General features: G+C 35.1%; 1 protein-coding gene across 2 annotated transcripts in view; it reads right to left on the bottom strand.

Moving 5' to 3' along the window:
* CNTN4 (contactin 4) overlaps nucleotides 1-14,599 on the bottom strand; it is a 987,359-nt gene that overhangs the window by 715,624 nt on the left and 257,136 nt on the right. For both annotated transcript variants that reach the window (XM_027586928.2, XM_027586926.2), the window contains exon 3: nucleotides 6,536-6,591. The gene's annotated coding sequence lies outside the window, so the exon portion shown is untranslated. The remainder of the gene's footprint in view (nucleotides 1-6,535; nucleotides 6,592-14,599) is intronic.

Here is a 14,599-nt window from a genome sequence, read left to right as displayed (position 1 = left end):
GTTTATTTTGTTATATCCCCTAGTCACCTTATCTGAAGGAGAAATTTTGTCTTCTTAAAACATGCATTTCATAATCTATTACTATATTGAGATCTACTTCCCATATAAAATTCACCATTTACTATACAATTCAGTGGTTTTTAGTATATTCACAAGGTTGTGCAACTATCACCACTATCTAATTTGATAACATATTTATCACTCCAAAAAAGAAACCCGGTCCCCTTGAGCAATACGCCCATATTCTCCTCTGCCCTTAGTCCCTGGAAGCAACTATTATACTTTTTATCTCTATAATTTTGCCTATTCTGGACATTTCATATAAATGAAATCATATACATGGACTTTTGTGTCTGGCTTCTTATAATATTTTCACAGTTCCTCCATGTTGTAGCATGTATCAATACTTAATTTTCCTGTTTTTAACTGACTAATATCTAACAAAAGACAAAAATTACTTATACCAATCCAGAGAAAAAGAATGTAATTATTTTCTTCCATTTTCTCTCTGTGTGTATGCTAGACTCAATGTTGTGGTGTTAACAAAACAAATTTACATGCTGTAAGCCCTCAAATATTACAGTCTCCATTTTGCTGATGGGAAAAAAAATGAGTCTCAGAGAAGTTAGTTTACCTGCTCCAATATTAGAGCAGGAATTTAAAGCACAGGACTCTGAACATAAAGCCAAAATTATTTTCACTTAGTTGATAGATATATGACAGGAACAACTAAATGGCCCATTCAGCCACTGAACCTACGATCTTTGGTTCACCAGAGACAGACTCTCAGAAGCTGAACTAAGCTTCCACATTCCATCAATCCAGAAGTCTTTGTGCAGCTGAGGATACTGAACTCAAGGGCCTGTCAGGGCCAAATAGGTAGCAAATGAAGTGGTATAATAAACTGAAGAACGAAGAAGGAGGCAGCTGCTGCCCGGGAAAGCCCTCCTGCCATCTACGAGTGCAAGCCTGGGGTAGGAAGGTATTCTGATTTCTTCTAAGACAACTAGAAATCATCACTATATCTGAAATCGAATTTTCAAGTGTTGGCAACAATTAAAACTTTATCTTTTTGCAATTAAAAGGAAAAAAAAACAAATGTGTGAACCAACATAACTCTGTTTTGAAGCTGTTCTTATCCATAGGCTGCCACTTTTACAACCTGTGGTGGAGGACACGAGGCTAGGGCACCTGGAGGTGGTGCCAGGGCCCTCCTTAAAGACAACCAAAAGGGGATCATGACAATTTGAAAGTACCTGACCTCCTGCCTTTCAGTCTTAATTCTGGAAATGTCTAACAACTTTGTTCATTGAAGTATAACTGAGATGCATTTTATTAGTTTCAGGTGTACAATGTAATGATTCAACATTTGTATACATTGCAAAATGTTCACCACATTAAGTCTATTTACCATCTGTCATCATACAAAGTTACATCTTGTTTGTGATAACATCTAAGATTTACTTTCTTATTCAAATTTGCAATTCAATATTATTGATGATAGTCCCCATACTGTACATTAAATCCCCATGACATTTATAACTGGAAGCTTTTTTTTATTTTTTATTTTTTAAGATTTATCCATTCATTTTTAAAGAGAGAGAAAGCATGTACATGAGGGAGTGTGAAGGGGGGTATAGGGAGAGGGAGAGAATCTCTAGCAGAATCCCCACTGAGCCAGAGGTAGGACTAGATGCAGAGCTTGATATTAAGACCCTGAGATCATGATTCCGAGATCATGACCTGAGCTGAAACCAAGAGTCAGACGTTCAACCAACTGAGCCACCCAGATGCCCCTATAACTGGAAGCATGTACTTCTTGATCTTCTTTACCTACCTGGTGTTCCCTCAAGCCTCCCTCCCTTCTGGCAACCATCAACCTATTCTCTGTATGTATGAGTTTGGTTTGGGTTTGCTCGCCAATTTTTTTTGTTTTTTGGATTCCAGCTCTAAGTGAAATCATGTAGTATTTGTCTTTCTTTTTCTGACTTATTTCACTTAGCATAATACCCTGTAGGTTCATACATGATGCCACAAATGGCAAAATTTCATTCTTTTTTATAGCTCTGTAGAATTACAATTGTGTCTCTGTGTATACATATGTACATATACACACATCTTTTTTTAATATTTTATTTATTTATTTATTATTTATTTATTTATTTGACACAGAGAGAGAGAGTGTGTGCACATAAGCAGGGGGAGCAGCAGAAGGAGAGGGAGAAGCAGGCTCCTCGCTGAGCAGGGAACGCAATGCAGGACTCAATCCCAGAACCCTGGGATCATGACCTGAGCTGAAGGCAGATGCTTAACTGACTGAGCCACCCAGGCGCCTCATGCCACATCTTTTTTAATCGATTCATTCATCAATGGCTACTTAGGTTGCTTATCTTGACTAATGTAAATAATGCTGCAAATAACATAAGGTTGCTTCTATCTTTTCAAATTAGTATCTTTTTTTAATAAACACCCAGAAGTGAAATTGCTGGATCTTATGGTAGTTTTTTAATTTTTTGAGAAACCTCCATACTGTTTTTCACAGTAGCGGCACCAATTTATACTCCCATCAACAATGCATGAGGGTTCCCTTTTCTCCACATCCTTGCCAATGCTTTCCATTTTTTGTCTTTTTGATTTTAACCCTTCTGAGAGGTATGAAGTGATATCTCATTGTGGTTTTGATTTTCATTTCCCTGATGACAACTGATGCTTAGCACCTTTTCATGTGCCTATTGGCCATCTGTATGTCCTCTTTGGAAAAATGTCTATTCAGATCCTCTGCCCGTATTTTAACTAGGTTATTTTTTTACATTATATTATGTAAGATTTTTATATGTTTTAGATATTAGCTCTTATCAGATATATGATTTGCAAATGTAAATTGCCTTCTCATTTTCATAGTTGTTTCTTTTGTTGGCTGAAGCTTTTTAGTTTGATGTAGTCCCAGTTGTTTATTTCTGCTTTTGTTACTATTGCTTCTAGAGTAAGATCCAAAAGGATATTACTAAGAACAATGTCAAGGAGCTTATTACCTATGTTTTATTCTAGGAGTTCTACAGTTTCTGGTCTTACATTCAAGTCTTTAATCCATTTGGAGTTAATTTTTGTATTTGATGGATTTGATTAGTTTCATTCTTTTGTATGTGGTTGCTCAGTCTTCCCAATACTATTTACTAAAGAGACTCTCCTTCTTTGCCTCCTTTGTCATAAATTGACCATATATGCATGGGGGCTTATTCCTGGGCCCCCTATTTTGTTCCACTAATCTATTTGTCTGTTTTTATGCCAATGCCAAAGTGTTTTGATTACTGTAGCTTTATAGTATTGTCCGAAATCAGGGAGTGTGATGCCTCCAGCTTTGTTCTTTTTTTCTCAGGATAGCTTTGGCTATTTAGGACCTTCTGTGGTTCCATACAAATTTTAATTTTTTTTTGTTCTATTTCTGAGAAAAATGCCATTGGAATTTTGATAAGAATTGCACTGAAATACAGATTACTCTGGGAGGGATAGACATTTTAACAATATTAATTGTTCTCGTTTTCAATAGTCCTTCATCTCTGTGATTAAATTTGTATCTAGGCATTTTATTCTTTTTTTGGCATTTTATTCCTTTTGATGCAATTGCAAAGGGGACTATTTTCTTAACTTCTTTTTGGTAGTTCATTGTTAGTGTATAAAAATGCAACAGATTTTTGTATACTGATTTTGTACCTTGCAACTTTCCTGAATTCATTTGTTCTGTTTTTTGGTGGACTCTTTATGGTTTTCTACATATAAAATCATGTCATCTATAAATAGTGATAATTTCATGTCTTCCCTTCCAATTAAATGCCTTTCATTTCTTTTTCTTGTCTAATCATTCTGGCTAGGACTTCTAATACTATGCTGAAGTTCAGTAGTGTTTGCATTCACATCTTGATTCTAATTTTAAGGGTAAAGCTCTCAGCTTTTTGCCATTGAGTATGATTTCAACATCTCAAACTTTTAAAGACAGTGTAATTGGAACACAAAAGATGTCATTATATACTCCATTCTTTCCATGGATAATTACTGAGGACTGAATACCAAGATGTAGAAAAAAGGTATCATCACTGGCTTATAGGGTCCATAATGAGAAAGTAAACTAATCAAAAAAGCAATTACAGTACAATGTGATTTTCATGTTGTCCACGTTGATATTGGCACTGGAGGAAAGCCTAACCCAGAGAAGAAAAACCACAGAAGCCGTCCTCAAACATCAAGTTTTTAGTTAGCAATAAAGAGTTGATTAAAGATGGGAGAAGGGTGCAGGATGAGGAGAACAATATATTTCTGAAAGAAGGAATAGAATGAAGAAAAGCAAGAGAAAAAATGGCATATTTAAACATTTTTTTGAAAATTCAAGCTGATTGTGTAAGAATGATGAATCACAGACCTGTACCCCTGAAACAAATAATACATTATATGTTAATAAAAAAAATAAAAAATAAATAAAAATTCAAGCTGAGGGACACCTGGGTGGCTCAGACAGTTAAGCTCCTGCCTTTGGCTCAGGTCATGATCCCAGAGTCCTGGGATGGAGTCCCTCATCGGCTTCTTGCTCAGCAGGAAGCCTGTTTCTCCCTCTGCCTGCCACTCCCCCTGCTTGGGCTCTTTCTTTTTCTCTCACTCTGACAAATAAATAAAAAAAATCTTAAAAAAAAAATACAAGCTGGTAGAACGTATTTTGGAAGGGGGGGTGAGAAATGAGGGTAGAAAGGTAAGCAACAGTCAAATAATATAAAAACTTCTAAAGTCATGTCAAATAGCTGGAGTTGATCCAAGGAAAACAAGGAACAATGAAAGATTTATAGGTAGTTATGATAATCTGATTAGATTTAGGGAATGATTTAGGAAGATCACTTCTACTACTTTGTCTGGGATGGACTGTAGCTAGACAAGTCTGTGGAAATAAAAATAAAAACTAGTACCAAGTTTGATAACACTCAAAATACTGTGGAATAAGAAAAAGCCATCACCATGAGAAAAAGCCTGTCTTCTCCTGGAGGAATAGAGACTATTCAGAGCAGAGGCTCCCCCTAATTTACCTACAAGCAGACCCTATATACACTAACACAGTCAAAAATGGGTTCCACATCAGATGACCCACACAGCTTACCTGATATATTCATGAGAAATAATTAATAGTTACTGTTTTTTAGCCACTGAATCTAGGAGTGGTTTGTTATAGAGCAATACTCAAGTGGTAAAAAATAACTTACTCGATCTTGGCTTATGAAAAACAATTAAGGAATCAAGTGAAATAAATTTTTCCTAATTTTTTTTATAATTGAGGGTGTTAAAAATAATCTTCCCCTGAGAGCCAAAATCATGTGCTAATATTTACCCAATGTCATCAATCCCTATACTGAATAACTGAGTTTTAAATTTTATCTTGCTTGGGAGATAAGTTGTCCATCAAGACATAATTATTACAACTTTTAAAATGAGTTGGCATTTTATTTTATGTGTATTAATGGAATGAGACCTCCTCTACCACCACTCTCGTTAGTGTTTTTCCCCATGAGTTCCTAGTTAACTGTAATTAATTTTAACATCACTGATGTCAATTTTAGGTGATATATACTATTATGCATGAACTATGTCCAAAAAGATATGTTGAAATCCCAATCCCTAGATCTGTGAATGGGACCTTATTTGGGAAAAGGTCCTTGAGGACATCAGCAAGTTGAGATAAGGTTGTATTGCTTTAGAGTGGGCCCTCAATCCAATGCCTGGTGCCTATTACAAATACAAGTTTGGGGAGCAGACAAGGATCTGAGTGGAGCCATTACATGCCAAGGAACACCAAATACTGTTGCCAATTACCAGAAACTAGAAGAATCAAGGATGTATTCCTCCCTTAGAGCCTTCAGAGAGTATGACCTGCCTTCACACCTTCACTTTCATTTCAGACTTCTAAGCTACAGAACTCTGGTAAAAACAAACTGCTGTTGTTTTAAGTCACCCAGTTCATGGTACAGTGCTATAGCAGCCTTAGAAAATAAAAACAGGTATTTCACATTTTTATAAGGAAAAAATTTGCATATATCACAGATCATGAGTTATACTGCTTGTGTTTTAACCCTAAAAGGCTTCAATTTTAAGACCTGAATATTTGTAGGACCTAGTAACAATATTTGTGTTGATTTGCCTGATAAAATGTTCTTTCCTATAAAGCCATTTGGTAAAAGTGCAACAACTTTTACTTTATTCCCAATACTCTTTCCATGATGCCAAAATCAAAAGTTTTTCAATTACCAATTAATCTGAGCCACAGAAAAACTACCACAAATATCTTCTCCAGAGAGACTTGGGAAAGGCCTCAATTTCCTATTGTCAAGTCTTAATTTACATGATTTCACCATCTTCATTAACTTCAACCTTCAGAAAAACACTAAAAATGATCTCATGGCATCACTCTGTATGGAATAGATCTTAATGTTTCCATAAAAACCAAGGATGCTAACCAAAGGTAAAGTGAAATAAAGACAATCTTCCCTTGTGGGAAGCTTACCTTTTAGGGCAGTTCTTCAGACCACATACTGTGGAGGTATTGTATATCAAAGATCCCTAAATAAAAATAAAAAATATACAAATAAATATAGTTTTCAAGTATAAATAAACTTATGTATAGCTGATACTTAACTATTGCCATTCTAAAATTAAATTAGGAAGAAATGAAAATTAACTATGGTCAATATGAATCTTCAGCTTGATAGAACTGCCCAGATGAGGAGCCAGGATGCCAGCTTCCTTTCTGTTTTGTCTCCCACTAGCTGTGTGACTATTGACAAGTCAATTCACCACTCTAGCCTTTCTTTGTTAGTATAATGGCTCTAGGAGCCTGTGATATTTTGTGGTATTCAGATTCAATAAAAAAGACAATTTCTAAAGAAAGGATATTACAAAAGCTTATAAAATAATGAAAAGGTGAACAATGAACTAGAAAATATCTGGTGGGTTTTGCTAGACATATGAATGTGTAAAATGAGAGCAACAATAACAAAAACAAAACACTCTCTCCATAAATATGGCATTATATCTTCTCTTAAAGCCACCAAGTTAAACTTTAATTGCAAAATAATTCTGTGCCTGAGAGTAATTTCCCCTGAAGCAATATTGTTTCCCTCTAAGGAAAAAATATATATAATATTACTGAGAATAAATGTATATATTCATACCTTCAAGTTTATGTATATGTATGTATCTTCTAACCAAGTTTCTATTGTAGATAACTTTACTTCTGAGCAAAATAACTGTCTTACAATTCTTTTATAATTAAAATATCGTTTTATGTAGATCAATATAGAATGGCCACTCAGAAATATCATTACACAAGTCCAGTCTAATTTACATTTAAATATAGAATAATTGATTAGGATAAAAATATTTTACTTACCTGATTAGCCATAAATACATTATCACTTATTAAGATTATGGTAGCCCCTGCTGCATATCATAATAATTCATCACTATATTAAGTACCTAACTACCTTTACTTTCAAGTTAATATCAATAGTGTCCAGAAGGTAAAGACCAAATATGTCTTCTTTATATTGTTAATATATCCAGAAATGTAACTTATCTTTTTTTAATGTTCTTTTTGAGATATTCCCCCAAAATAAAGTGCCACAAATGATTATGACAAATGAAAGGAAATATTTCTTATGAAATGACAAAAATCCTATATTCAAGTTAATAATGAATCATAAATAAATCACCATTTGTTTTATGTTACTATGGTCAGTCACCAGCTCTATGTATGTGAGTTGGCTACAAAAGTTTAGTGCATACCTCAAAGTCTGACTTTTTGTTACATTAGGGATAGCCACTGATAAGAATGAAAAGTTCTATTTATAGCTATTGGCATGACTTGCAACTCCAGCTTACAAATCAGTAACAACAGCTAAAAACTGATAATAAATCATAAAAAACAAAACCACAACTTTAATCACGGGTTCATTCTTTCAAGTATTACTAAAACTTGACACACACTCACATATGTACATATGTACAGAAATATATTCTTCACAGAATGCAAGTAAATATATTTGTGCAATTAAGGATATAGATTTGAAATGAAAACTTAGGTTCCAATTTTATTCATTAGAAAATAATCATGTTCCTCTTTTAAAAGCACAAGTTCTGGGACAGCTGCCTGAGATGGGATAATGGTCCAATTATTTACTAGCCATGTGATCTTGAGCAATTTATTAACTAACATAAGCCTCAATTTCACCTGTGAAGTGGGGACATAGCATTACTCAGCCTCAAAGAACAACTGAAAATTAAATAACATAATGCAATTTAGGTATTTAGTCTTCTACCTGGCATATGAAACACCAGTAGTAATAGTATAGTAATAGTGGTAAAAGATTCTCATATATCATAAATGGTTTCATGAAGAAGGATTATACATAAAAAAGCAAAGTCAGCACCTAAAAGCAATACATACTAGCAAATGTTTTCCCACTATCTGAAATATTCAGCATTAGGGGTACCTGGGTAGTTCAGTCCATTAAGCATCTGCCTTAGGCTCAGGTCACAATCCCAGGGTCCTGGGATAGAGCACCCTGCTCAGTGGGGAGTCAGTTTCTCCCTGTCCCTCTGCCCCTCCCCTTTCCTCCTGCTCTCTTTCGCACTCTCTCTCTCTCAAATAATCTTTTTAAGAAAATTTTTAAAAATAAGGTATTTACTATTAAATTCATCCCTATGATTTCTGGAATTGCTCACAGAGGGAACACTGGCCAAAAGAAATTATCTGTTAGATGGGCTAACATCATGAATACATTTATCAGATTTGTTAGCTGTCATGGAGCAAAGAACAGAGGCCAAAAGAATGGAAGGCAGGTTGGAAGGGTTGGAAAAAAGGAGGAATATCTAGGACTAATCCCAAGAAGGCCTCTGAATCAACATTTGCACCTTAAAAAATTTGCCACATCCATAGCTCCTGGAAAGGATTGCGCTATGTACTGTGTAATTGGCTACAGTGATTGAACAAGGAGGAATGCTTGACCCACATTAAGCCTAATAGGATTCTCTCTCAGAGATTCTAAACTGCACCACTGAGAGTTCAAGGCAAGTAAAGGTAGAATTATTGTAAAAGAAACTAGTCTGTTGAGAGAATCAAAGAATGAAACAGACATTCCAGAAAAACTAGGGTTGGGATAACATACACCCTTAATCCTGATCCCCATGAGAAATAAGGTATTAAAAATAAAATGAAAAGGGTGACAAGTAGTCACATATCCTGCCTTTTCAAGTCCCTTTGAGGTCAGGTTTTACCTAGTTTTCTGTTCTTAGATTGCAATCACTTTGCCTGACATATGGTTTCAACAGCCCTTCTCTTTATGTGAACTAGTGTACATTTCTATAACTTGCAACTTAATGGTTGTTGGTTAAGAAATGAGCCCACTGAAGGCAAGCTTTCTGTGGGTAATATGAAGTCCCAGCTATGTGCCTAAAGAAACTGAGGAAGACATATAGACGAGCAATATAAAGAAACAAAAATCAGCACACAACACTATTAGCAAGAAAATCTACATACACAAATTCTCTTGGCTCATAAATATGATTCATACTCAGCTGCTTCTTTACCTTTATAGACCAACATATTTTATATTTACATTTATTCATTTATTTCAAAAATAGTTACTGGGAAAATAAACAGAAAAATATCCCTAACTTCATGGTATTTGCTGACAAATCAAGCTACTACTCTACTCAGCCACCACCACCCAAACAAACAAACATCATCAAAATAAATGTAAAAATGTAATAGACTCTTCTCTTTTTGTTGTTGTTTTTTGCTTTTTTAGATTCCACATATAAATGAAATCATATGGTATTTGTCTTTCTTTTGTCTGACATATTTCACTTAATATAACATTTTAGGTCTATCCATGTTGTCACAAATAGCTAGATTTCATTCTTTATGGCTGAGTAAAATTCCATTGTGTATATATACACATCTTATCCAATCATCTGTTGTTAATGGGCAGTTCGATTGCTTCAGTATCTTGGCTTTTATAAATAACACTGCAATAAACATAGGGGCACATAAGTCTTTTCAAATTAGTGTTTTCATTTTCCTCAGGGAAATATTCAGAAGTGGAAATACTGGATCATCTGGTACTTCTCTTTTTATTTATTTATTTTTTTGAGGAAACTCCATACTGTTTTCCATAGTGGCTGCACCAGTTGACATTCCAACCAACAGGGCACAAAGGTCTCCTGTTCTCCACACACTCACCAAAATTTATTTTTTTTTACATTCGTTATTTCTTGTCTTGTTTTGATAATAGCCATTCTGACTGGTGTAAGGTAATACTGGGGTTTTGCTGTTTTCCAAAGGGGAGCGGAGTAGGGGATTAGGTGAAATAAGTTAAGGGGACTAAGAGGTATAAACTTCCAGTTGTAAAATAAATAAATCATGGGGATGAAAAATACACCTTAGGGAATATAGTCAATAATACTGAAAAAACTTTTTGTGATGACAGGTAGTAAATACATTTATGGTGAGCATTTTGTAATGTATACAACTGTGAAATCATTATGTTATACACCTGAAACTAATATATTATACATAAAATATTTCAATTTTTAAAAAAATCATGGAGTATTATTTTTGAAATAATCCTCTTTACAAAATCATAGCATTTCAGGATTGTAATGAATCTCGTTGTCCTATTACATTCAACATGTTTCTAGCATGACACTAATCACAATATGTTTACCACCCCCCCCACACACATATCTTTTATTGTAGGAAAATATGTATCTGTTTTGTCTTATTCTTCAATTTGAAGTTGCAGAGATTAGTACAACCTAGTCTAAAATAAGAATTCCCTAAATACATGCTGAGTGAATGAATGGATCCAAATTAAAAACTAAGCAAGGGACATGCAACTTAAAAATCAATTCAATTTCTGGGACACCTGGGTGGCTCAGTCAGTTAAGCATCTGCCTTCGGTTCAAGTCATGATCCCAGGGTCCTGGGATCCAGTCCCACATCAGGCTCCTTGCTCAGTGGGAAGCCTGCATCTCCCTCTGCCTCTGTCTGCTGTTCCCCCTGCTTGTGCTCTCTCTCTCTCTCTCCGACAAATAAAATCTTTAAAAAAAAATTAATTCCAGGGGCGCCTGGGTGGCTCAGTCGTTAAAGTGTCTGCCTTTGACTCAGGTCAAGATCCCAGGGTCCTGGGATGGAGCCCCACATTGGGCTCCCTACTCAGAGGGAAGCCTGCTTCTCCCTCTCCAACCACCCACCCCCACTTGTGTTCCCTCTCTCGCTGTGTCTCTATCAAATAAAAAAATAAAATCTTTAAAAAAATTTTTTTTAAATTAATTCCATTTCTACTATATATTTTCTTGACTGCTCTTAAAAGGAAACTTCTAATGATGCCTAGAAAGGTACTGAGACGTTCTTGATTTTATAATTAGGGATTACTTATTCTCCACTGGAAAAAATATTGAACAGCCATATTCTTATCAGGGGGAAAAGTGATTTAGTTAAAACTTTCCATCTCAAATGTGCCAGCACACTCAAGAGATGAATAAGGTAGTTAGATACACAAGGGGTAAAGATACATGCATTATTCTTGGCTACTTTTGCACTGCTTTATTTATACAGGGAAAGAAACTATGCATCCATTAGAGGCAATGGAGTAATAGCCTCCTCTGCACAACATGGAAAGGCTTTCATTTCATTCACTTTCTTTAAGTTCTGCTTCCTTATGCAAAAATTGAGCCTAATAATTATATATCTACCTTACATTGTTTTTGTGAGGGCAAAATGAGATAATCCATACAGTGCCCAGTGTATAATATGCACAAAATATTTAATTATTTTTTAAAATTACTGAAAATTAAATTTTCTAATGTTAAATCCATGCCATTTACCTGCTATTGTAACCTTTAAATTATGGTTAAAGTTTAGTTGTGGCTTTTATTATAAACTCCAAAAAGTCACCTGTGGGGCTAGACAGAAGATTAATGCATGAATAAATGGACAAATCTCCCTCTGTTCAGAATGATTGGGTCCAGGAGTTTTGAACATATCAGCTGGTGTCAACAGAAATGCATTGGCTTTATTACAATACAAAGAAACCAGAAATCTACTAATGACTGCAGAGCTTCTTGGCTAAATGCAACTAGAAAGAGGCAGCTGCTGACAAGGCCTGGGTCAAAAAGGATGATTTTTACTCTGGAGAACAAAACTCCTGATCTAGCCCTTTCCCAAATACCTCAGAAGTAAAAAAAAGTATGTCGAATATTTATTCAGAACAAAACAATCCTTCCCAAGTGACAGCTAAGAATATGAAAATAGTCCTAATTAAAATGTTCAAAAAACCAGATGAGGCATTCCTAATTCTTTCAGTTCTCACAGACATTGGAAGCAAGATTAGGAGAGAGAAGACAGTGGTCTCATCACTTTAGCCAACTTTTTCCCTTTCATTAGGGTCAGACATGCATCTACCTAATAATACACATATACAAGATCACCATCAGCTACAAGTGTTCTATAATTCTAACCATCCTTCATATCACACCTTTAAATAATCAGTAGATAACAAATGGACTCTAAAATCAGATTTGAAGCTAGGCTTTGCCATCTACCTTCTACATGAACTCAAGCAAGTTATTTAACCCCTTACAGGGGTTATTTTCCTGACCTAAAAAAACAGGAACAGTATTAACTACCTTGGCAAGATTCTAGTAAAGATAAAATGAGAGAATGCATGACAACTATCTGGTCTCTAAAAGGTATTCAGTAAATGAAACCAAAATTATTGCATTCTTTGGACATGAAAGGAAGGCATGAGGTAAGAGGGAAAAAATTCATTAACTGTCCATATTCTGGAAGACAATTACATTTAAGGGGATTTCCTTACATCATCTTACTTTACTTAAATTATTGATGGCATTTACCATCACTGAATTAGTGAGTACTTCTTTTTCAGGGATGTTTACTTCTTTCACAGGTAGTTAAAACCCAACCTGAATTTTCTGTGGAAGTTAAAGTTCACATAGTTATTAAATTATCCATGTATATTTCCTAACTTTCCTTTAGCTTTGCTTGATGTTAATTTAGTATTAACATCCAGGTTATTAAACTAATACTAAGCTAGAAATTACCTTTAAATACATTTTTCAGTGAGAAGTGGGATGCATTTCTTATTGTGCTGTCTAGCTACAAGCAAACAAATGGTCATTTGATTCTTTTATCATTATCCCAACGAATAATATCAACCACAGAGATCACTAATGGGTTCCCCCCACGCACTCAAAGTAAACAACAATACAACATGATACATAACAGACTTTAGAGTTATTAAGAGATAATCATATCCTTGGGACTTTCACAGGGCATAATAAGTGGTACTGCTAGAATACGATTATCTCTCGATAACAAGGGTCCCTGCAGTTTTCACAAAGTGAGAAAAAAAGTCATTACCGTAGGGAAAATGTGTATTTATTTTACTGAAACATAAAGCTGACTATTTAAGCTAATGAATAGTGGCTCTCCCTGAGATGACAGTATTACACAGTGTAGGAGGTTTCATATCAAGTTTACATGGGAGCCATCACCTTGAGGAGTCTGGCTTGAAGAGCTATATTCTGGAAGACTAATTTCTGGGGTCTTGACTACAAAGTAAACATTAGGACTGGAAGATGCTTAAGAGCCTAGAGATCTGTGCATCTATTTAAGACAGAGAGAGGACTGAGAATAGCAATGGGAATGGCTTATGCTGCTTATCAGTTGTAAGGTTAGAAACGTGATATTCAGAGCTTCACAAGTTGTCCTGATGTAACATAATTACGGCAGCTCACTTGAGGGGCTATAGACAGATGGTCCAGTCAACATGAGGTCCCAAGACAACCAGTGACATCAAAATAGGAAATGGTGGTATATGGATTTAGAAATAAAAGAGCAGAAGAAAGAAAGGTGCATGCATCTTTAGCATGACTGTCAAGGATATGAAAAAAGTTTATACACAAGAAGAGAGCTTTACTTAAGAGTTTAATCAGCAAGGGGCACCTGGGTGGCTCAGTCCATTAAGCATTTGACTCTTGATTTCAACTCAGGTCATGATCTCAGGATTGTGAGATTGAGCCCCATATTGGGCTCCATGCTGAGCATGAAGCCTGCTTAAGATTCTCTCTCTCCCTCTCCCTCGGCCCCTAGCCCCACCTCTCCCTATCTTAAAAAAAAAAAAAAAAAAAAAAATTAGCAAGAAAACTCTACTCACCTAAAATTACTCAGAATGGTGGTATTTTCTGATCTAACTCACAAGAAATAGACGAAAGCTACTCCTCAAGTCTCCATTTATTAATCAATAAAGTGGGTAAATTAAAACCTTACTCAGAATTACTGGGAAAATTAAATATTGAGTTTAAAAGCACCTTGTAATTATAAAACACTCTATTTGTCTATATTTGTCTCTATATTACCAATATTTGGAGAGATTACTTTCATGAACCTTAAAATGAGATAAGAATGCCTCATTTCTCAAAGGTTCTGCCAGTGATATAACTTAATTTTATTTGTAAGAGACAATGCTAGTAAACAATACACTAA

Source organism: Zalophus californianus, chromosome 1 (assembly GCF_009762305.2).
Source record: "Zalophus californianus isolate mZalCal1 chromosome 1, mZalCal1.pri.v2, whole genome shotgun sequence".
Lineage (NCBI taxonomy): Eukaryota > Metazoa > Chordata > Mammalia > Carnivora > Otariidae > Zalophus > Zalophus californianus.
This window is presented reverse-complemented; position numbering and strand designations above follow the sequence as displayed.